We start from the raw sequence: 9,054 nt of genomic DNA, 5'->3' as shown, positions 1-9,054 counted from the left end.
GCTGTGGTGGGGGGAAAGCACGCGGACGGGGGGAGGGGGAGGCAGACCCTAGCTTGGCTGCTTACTCGCTGTGGAGCCTTGGTGAAGGCACTGAGCCTCGTGGAGGGAACTGGACGCTTTCTAAGGTCTCCTTCGCTTCTAGCACTGGGAGTCAGAAAGACCTGAGTTTAAACCCTGCTATGGATACTCTAAGAGTAATATTGAGAATTTAGATACCGACATCATTTTTACGATACTTACTAGTATCTTTGTTCCCCTAGTCAAATCGCTTAACTTCTCTGCACCTCAATTTCTCTATTTGTAAAAAGGGGAAAAAAATAGCAAAAACACCTACTCTATCAGGTTAGATTGTTATTATTCAGTTGTTTCAGTCACATCCAATCCTTTGGGACTCTCTTGGGAATTTTCCTGGCAAAGACACTGGAGCACTTTGCCATTTCCTTCTCCAGCTCATTTTACAGATGAGGAAACTGAGGCAAACAGGGTTAAGTGACTTGTCTAAGGTCTCCTAGCTACCGAGTGTCTGAAATCAGATTTGAACTCATGAAGATGAGTCTTCCTGACTCTAAGCCCAGCAATTTTTCCATGGCACCACCTAACTACCCTCACAGGGTAGTTAATTTATAATAAATTAATATATCTTATTAATAATTAATTAATAATAAATTAATCAAATAAGATGAAGATTTATGGAGCTAAATAAATGCATTCTTGTTGTTATTATTAGTTATTCACCTAGTCGAGGGGCAGAGGAAAGAAAAGACAAAAATACAAATGCCTCTGCCTCCCAGCAAGCCTGACTGAGTGCACAGGAGACATACAGCTTTAGAGTCCAAGGAAGGGAGGCTCATTTTTGGAGGGGACTCCTCGGTTTTTGAGCTGGGGCTGGCAGGGCAGAAGGGGAGAAGGCACTGAGCCACAGAGCTCTTGCAGCCTTCAGGAGTTCTGGGTGTCTTGCTCTCCGTCTCAGCATCCCTGGCATTTAGTCCAGATCCTGATGCAGAGCAGAGCCTGAGAAATGTTTGTTGACCCACTGAATGACAGGGATGTTAGAGGCCAGCCTACCAGGTGTTAGAGCGGAGAAGGCATGTCCTTCACACGGGAGGGAGAAGGCAGCCCTGCATACTTGGGGCTGCACGGCTTCCTGATTTCAACGTACAGTATGTGACATGTAAACAGGAACCAGGTGACTAAGTACCTCTCCAGTCCCAAATACTGTCACGGCCGGGGATGAAATAACCCGGCCTCCCTCGGAGTTCCAAGAATCCTTCCTTCCTGGTGATCTATCAACAAACTGTCTAAAACTCTTCCCCAGAACGCTTGCTGGAGTCTGCGTAACATTCCCTCCCCGGGCTTCCAGGGTCACCGAATCTTAGGACTCCGGAGCCAGAAAGGCTTCTGGAGGGACTTAAGGAATTTGCCTCTCCGACACCCAGAATCCTCTCCAAAGAAAAGCCTTTCATTGGTCAAACCCGAAGATGTAGCCCCGTAGGAGGGCATCGGCTGCTTCTCCCCTACTCTTTAGGGGAGAGGAATTAGAAGTATTCAGCAGTAGGTACCTTGTGCTAGGAAGGAGGGTGAGAGTTCATCTCCCACCAATTCTTTCCTTTTTTTTTTTTTCTTCCATAATTCCTCCTACCTCCATCCCAGGCTTCAGTATGAGTGATGTTTGGGGACAGCTAGGTGATTCAATGGATAGGGAGCCAGGCTAAGAGATGGGAAGTCCTAGGTTTAAATTTGACCTCAGACATATCCTAGCTGTGTGACTCTGGGCAAGCCACTTCTAAGACCCCCATGGACCAGCCCTTACTGCTCTTCTGCCTTCGAACCAGAGCCAAGCCTAGAGGTAGGAGGTCCTGGGTCCAAATCTGGCCTCAGACACTTCCTAGCTGTGTGACCCTGAGCAAGTCTCTTAACCCTAGTTGCCTAGCCTTTACCATCTTCTGCCTTGAAACCAATACTTAGAACTGATACGAAGGTAAGGGTTTCAAAAAAAATAATGACTGATGGAGAGAGAGAGAGAGAGAGAGAAAGAGAGAGAGGAGGGTTTGGAGGAGAACCAGCTATACCCAAGAGATTCCTTCATCCCCAAAAAGACGTGAAAGGGAAATAGAGGGATCCTGGCCTTCCAACAGCTCCCTGACCTTTGTCCACAGGTTAAATTATGAGACTGTTCCACTTAAATTGGCTCCTGGGCTCTCATTCCATTTTTTAAAAACCTTTACTTTCCATCTTGGGATCAGTTCTGTGTATGGTTCCAAGGCAGAAGAACAGCAAGGGCTAAGCAATGAGCATTGAGTGACTTGAGCAGGGTTACATGTCTAGGAAGTGTCTGAGGTCAGATTTGAACCCAGGACTTCCCATCTCTAGGTCTGGTTCTCTATTCACTAAGTTACCTAGCTGCCCCATGAGCTTTCGTTCCTGCTTGTTGCTCTTTCCTACCTACACAGAAGTTGGGGAGCATAAGATTCCTTGACATTGGAAATCAGAAAATTGCCACAGAAATCTATTCTAGAGGCAGGTAGGTAGCAGAGTGGACAGACCTGGAGGTGGGGGTCTTGGATTCAAATCTATCCTCAGACACTTCCTAACTGTGTGACCTTGAGCAAGTCACTTAACCCCAATTGCCTAGCCTTTACCACTTTTCTGCCTTGGAACCCATACTTAGAATTAATACTAAGAAGGTAAGGATTTAAAAAAAAAAAAAAAGTCGATTCAAACAATAGACAAGGTAGAGTACAGTGTGATGGGTAGACAGAACCCAGGTGAGTCAAACTCTCTAAAATATATTAACTTTTCCTCCACCTGCCCAGGAACACATCCTGATGAGGAGTCAGAACCTGGTTGGCCTGAAACTTCCAGATCTCAGTGAAGCTGCAGAACAAGAGAGAGGTAAGTGAGACAGGAAGAGCTAGACAGTGGCTCCCCTTGGTCAAAGGTAACCAAGAGAATCATGTGATATTCCCCTCCTGCCAAGAAGCCCAGAGCCCCTCCTCATCATGCCCTTATCGTGATGGTCCACTATCCCAACATGGCGTGTGACCCACTAGCAGTCACCAAACTTTATTCTGATGTCACTAGGTGGTACAATGGATAGAGCTATGGACCTGAAGTCAGGAAGACTCAGCTTCCTGAGTTCTAATCTGGTCTCAGATACTTACTAGCTAAGTGACCTTGGGTAAATCAGTTAATCCCATTTGCCTCAGTTTTCTCATCTGTAAAATGAGCTGGAGAAGGAAATGGCAAACTGTTCCAGTCTTTTTGTCAAGAAAACCTCAAATGGAGTCCTGAAGAATTAGACGAGACTGAAAAATGCCTGGACAACAACAGCAACAAGCTTCATTCTCGTTGTCTTGTTGGCACCTGGTGGGTGCTAGGTCACCCAGCCACATCTCCTTTTCTCATATCCATTAGATTGTAAACTCCTTGAGGGCAGGGATTATCCTTTTGTATCCCCAAGGTTTAATACAATGCTAAATAGATATGTATCAACTGACTGACATCTAACCATCATCAAATTCTATAACTTTCTTTTCCCCTCCTTCCCTCCTTCTCTCTCTGTCTCTGTTTCTCTTCTCCCCCCTCCCTCTTTCCCTCCTCTCCCTCTTTCTTTCTCTCCCTCTCTCCTATCTCTCCTTCCCTCTGTTCCCCTCTCTCCCTTTCCCCTTCTCCCATCTCTGCCTCTGTCTTTCTCTCTGTCTCTTCCAACATCAGCCAAAATGATTTTGCCCTCTGTTTCCTCATTATCAAATCCTCCAGGTCCTCCTCACCTCATGCCTGGATTACTGTAGTAGCCTCTAAACTAGTCTTCCAGCCTCCAGACTTTTCCTCCATATAATCTCTTTGGCTGCCAGAATGAACTTCCTAAAATACCCTTTTGGACATGTCATTCCTCTGCTCAGACACCTTCAGTGGCTCCCTGTTTCCTCAATAATCAAACCTAGAGTCTTCTATATAACTTTTAAGACTCTCCACAACCCGGTTCCACTCTACCTATTCCACCTTATTTCCCATTTCTACCAGTAAGCACTCTCTGCTCCAGCCAGACCATCGGCTCCCTCTGCCTACTCTACTTTCTCCTGACTCAGTCTTTTTGCTCATACAATATATTACTTTCTCTTAAAACGTCTTCACCCCTTCTTCCCATGTATTCTTAGCCTAACTCGATCTCATCTTCCTCTTCCAAGAAGCCTTCCTGAACAACTCCAGCCCACACTCGTCTCTTGATTCTTTTGGCAATGATTGTTGGCACCATGTGACCTAACTTTATTTTCTTAGCATCTAAAAATAATAGTAAAATATAAGTAAAATAAGTAAAAATAATAAACAACAACAGCTACCATTTACATAGTGCTTTAAGGTTTTTCAGAGTGCTTAGAAATATTATATCATTTTATCCTCACAACAATCCTGAGAGGTAGATGATATTATTATTTAAGCTCCTATTTTTTTCTGCCCTTTTTTTAACCCTTATCTTCTGTCTTAGAATCTATATGATATATTGTTCCAAGGCAGAAGAGCTAGGCAATGGAGCTTAAGTGACTTGCCCAAGGACACATAGCTAGGAAGTATCTGAAGTCAAATTTGAATCTAGGACCTCCCCTCTCAAGGTCTCTCTCTCAATTTACTCAACCATCCAGCTACCCCTACCCCCACTTTCTTCCCCTCTAAGACAGAAGAGCAAGGGCTAGGTAAATGGGATTAAATGACTAACCCAAGGTCACAGAGCTAGGAAGTATCTGAGGCCAGATTGGAACCCAGGTCCTCTTGATTTCAGACCTGGTGCTCTATCCACTGAGCGACCTACATACCCCCAGACACTATTATCATCCCCATTCTGCAGAAAAGGAAACTGAAACAGAGATTAAGGGACCTGCCCAGGGTCATACAGCTAGGAAATGTCTGAAGCAAGATTTGAACTCCAATTTTCTGGCTTTTAAGTCTTGTTCTCTCCACTGTGCCACCTAGTTAGCTAAGCATAACAAATTTTTAATATTCATCTAACTTTTTGCAGTCCATCTCTTCTATTAGAGATCTATAGATCTATAGATTAGATCTATATAAAATAGATTATATTATATCTACATATTAATATATAATAATATATTATATCTATATCTATTATAACATAGATTAGACTTGTGAAATAGATCTAATCCCTCTTCCACATGTCAGCCTTTTAAATATTAGGAGATAGTGGTCATGTATGTCCCTACCCTGAGTCTTTTCTTCCCCAGACTGACTCCGACTCCCCCACCCTCAATTTCTTCACCTCACCATCTTGCTTGCTTCCTCTGAAGGCTCTGCAACTTATCAACATCATTGGTAAAGCAAAATACCAAACCTTTAACAGAATATTCCAGAATGGCCTGACCATGGCAAAATACAGTGGGACATTTGCTCCCTTCCTCTGGTCTCTATGCCTCATGAAAGCAACCTAAAATTACTTTTAGTTGCCATATTCTAATTCTACCAGGTTCCACTTATTACCTGAATGGGCTTGGATAAGTCACCTACCCTCCCTTGGCCTCAGTTTCTCCATCTGTAAAGTGAAGCTAGATATTTTGCTGTTCCTTTTTTTTTCAGCCATGTCCAACTCTTTGTGATCCAATTTTAGGGTTTTTTGGCAAAGATACTGGAGCGGTTGGCCATTTCCTTCTTCAGCTCATTTTATAAATGAGAAAACTGAGGCAAACAGAGTTAAATAACTTGCCCAGGATCACGCAGCTACTAAGTGTCTGAGGTCAGTTTGAACTCAGGTCTTCCTGACTCCAGGCCTGCTCACACACCAGGTGGCAATGAAGGGCTGACCTCAAAAAGCCCCTTCCCTAAATAGCAGCCGTGGTCTTTCACCCCACTTTTCAGCACAATCTCGAAAGCTGTCTCAATGGAGCTCTGAGAAGAACAGGAGATAAAAAGCCAAGAATGGACCAACCATGTCTTAAAGTGGATCTAAATTCCAGATTTTCTTCTAGATGTTTATTTTGGTCCAGCTGTGAGAATTTTTCCAGCCAAGGAGCCTTGGATGGGCTTTTGAGGGGACAGACAGTATATAGTTCAATCAATCATCACAGAGGGATGTGCTCTGAGCAAACAAAAGAATGACGAGCCCCGAGAGCTCTTCAGCAACATTTATAATTAAGTCTTGAGTAGACAAGATTGGTAGACATGAAACAACCAGAGAAAAATTCAAGATGGCTTAGAATTTGAGGATCTGAACAGCAGAGGCTTTCTTCAAAGTCTAGCCTTCTTGCCAGGAAAGGAATCAAGCATCAAGGCTTTGTCAGTCAATCCATGAGCATTTATTAAGAATTTAGAGTAAAACACATTGGAATTGTGCATCGGCTATGGGAGGAAAGGAGGGAAAGAACACGAATCATGGAACCATGGAAAATTTTTCTTAATCAATAAAACTGATTAATTTTTAATTAATATATTAAATCAATTAAGCAATAATTATTAAGCAATAAAAATTAAAATAATTTTATCAATAATTACATAAATTAATTTATGTATTAATCAATAAAATCAACCAATCAATAAAATTAATCAAGAAAAATTTTTCAAGAAAAAAGAACATAGAATAGGGGCAGGTAGGTAGCAGAACAGATAGAACACTCAGCCTGGAATTGGGAAGACACGGGTTCAAATGTGGACCCAAACACTTCCTAGTTGTATGATCTTGGACAAGTCATTTAACCCAGATTGCCAAGCCCTTACTACTCTTTCTGTCTTAGAACTGGAACTAATATAGAAGAAAAAAGGTTAAAAAACAAAAAGAATTTACTGTGTTCTGGCCACTGTACTAAGTTCTAGGGCTACAACTAAAGGAAAATATCACAGTCCCTGCTATCAAGGAGTTTGTAGTTACATGAAGGGAGACAACATGAAAGAAGCATGTACGTACAAGATAGTGTAAATGGGAGGTGATGTCTGAGGGAAGGCACCAGCCACGAGCAGAGAGAGATCCAGAAAGGCCTCTTACAAAAGACAGGATTTGAGCTGAGTCTTGATGGGAAACCGGGAAAGCCAGGAGGAGGCAGAGGTGAGGAGGGCTACTATTGTCAGAGAGCAATGAAACATTTCTGTTCCTGGTGTTTTCCTCAATAAAGACAAGGGCGTAGGACAAAGGAATTTATTTTGCCCAGAGAAATCGTTTGCTTTGGGCCATGTTAAGTTTGAGGTATCAATAGCACATCCAGGTAGAGGCTGTTGGCTTATGGACATGAAGCTGGAAGGGACGTTGGAGGTCAACTAAGCCAAGCCCCTCGTTTTATAAATGAGAAAATTGAGTATAGAACATGTGACTTTTCCCCCCAATTACACATGGAAATGATTTTTGACAATTGTTTTCTAACATTTTACAATTCCGATTCTCTCCCTCCCTCCCTCTCCCTTCCTCCCAGGCGGTAAATAGTGGAATACAAGTTATTCCAGTGCCTTCATACAATGCCTATTTTTATATTCCCCGTGCCATGGCAGAAGACACAAAGCACACATACAATAAAACTCTTATGAAGGAAATGAAGTGAACGATGGCACTCTCTGATCTGCACTCAACCTCCAACATTTTACAGATGACAAAACTGAGGCAAATCGGGTTGAGTGACTTGCCCAAGGTCACACAACTAGTAAGTGTTTGAGGCCAGATTTGAACTCAGGAAGATGAGCCTTCCTGACTCCAGACCTGGTATTCTGTCCACTGAACCACCCAACTGTCCTGGATGTCCTCTTAAGTCCCCTTAAAACTCTGAGTCTATGATCTATGATTCTTGGCATCCTCAAAACTTAGTGCTGTGCCTGACATAGAGCGGGTACCTCATAAATGTTGTATGTTATACCTTGTCATACTATAAATATCAAGAACGAGGGGAGTATTCAAATAGTGCTAAGATGTTAAAAAGAAAGAGAACTGAGATGGGAGTCAATTAGTTGACTCAGTGGTTAGTTAGGTGGTCCTGGATTCAAATCTGGCCTGAGACACTTCCTAGCTGTGTGACCCTGGGCAAGTCACTTAATCCCCATTGCCTACCTCTTACCACTCTTCTGCCTTGGAACCAATACACAGTAGTGTTTCTAAGACGGAAAGTAAGAATTAAAAGATAGAGAACTGAAGAAAGGAAAGCAAGATTGACTGATCAGATGGTCACTGATGACTTTTAAGAAAGGGATTGAATGGGACCACTAGTTGCCATAATGGATATAGTGCCAAGCCTGGAGTTGGAAGGACCTGGGTTCAAATTTGACCTGGGACACTCTCTAGCTGTGTGACCCTAGGCAAATCACTTAACCTCATATGCCTAGCCTTTGACTTGTCTTCAAGTTGTTACTAAGACAGAAAGTAAGGGTTTTGGAAAAAAGAAAGGCTTTCCATTCGAGGAGTGGAAAGCCAGATTGAAAAGGCTTAAGGAATGATGGAGCATTGAGCAAGGTCAGATGAATGAAAGAATGAATGAATGAATGAATGAATGAATGAATGAATGAACAGTTTCTGTGTGTAAAGCAACAGAGACACAAGAGCTCCTCTAATGGGGGAGATACTTCATATAAAAGTTTTCAGCTGCCAGTCAGATAGATGGGCTCTATGGTCCTTAGGAGGCAGTGGAAAAGGAGAGAGTAATGCATCTTTCATATATTTTCTACTGATAAAATCCCCTTATTTTCTGATGTTGAAGCATGTGACTTGCCAAAGACTTCAAAAGTGAGCAGCCCTGAAGAAGGAGGTACCAGGCTGCTTCTCCACTGGGGCTGCTGCCCAGAATATTGGCTGTGGGGGCTGAGCTGGAAGCAGGACAGATGGACCCAGGGATGTTGCCATTCCCAGGCTCTTGGGCTCATCTGCCAATTGGTGGCAGTCAATTAGGAGTTGGTGTTGGTGGGGGTGAAGTCATGTTATATGAAGATGATTCTTTGAGGCTGGGTGGCAAAAGGAAGGAAAAACAGATGGGATGGGGGAAGAAGAGAAGGAGGGAGAGCTGTAATAATAAGGAATGAAAAGAGAGCACAGGTTGAATGATTATCCTTGGAAAGGAGGAGTGACAAGTTGGGGGATGG

The 9,054-nt window shown here is 43.1% G+C and overlaps 1 protein-coding gene across 1 annotated transcript in view; it reads left to right on the top strand.

The window, feature by feature from the left end:
* The window catches only part of IRAG1 (inositol 1,4,5-triphosphate receptor associated 1), a 67,816-nt gene that overhangs the window by 22,578 nt on the left and 36,184 nt on the right, over positions 1-9,054 (top strand). The window lies entirely within an intron of this gene.

Source organism: Gracilinanus agilis, chromosome 6 (genome assembly GCF_016433145.1).
Source record: "Gracilinanus agilis isolate LMUSP501 chromosome 6, AgileGrace, whole genome shotgun sequence".
In the NCBI taxonomy this organism is placed as follows: Eukaryota; Metazoa; Chordata; class Mammalia; order Didelphimorphia; family Didelphidae; genus Gracilinanus; species Gracilinanus agilis.
The sequence above is the reverse complement of the archived record's forward strand: the minus strand, read 5'-3'. Positions and strand labels throughout refer to the sequence as shown.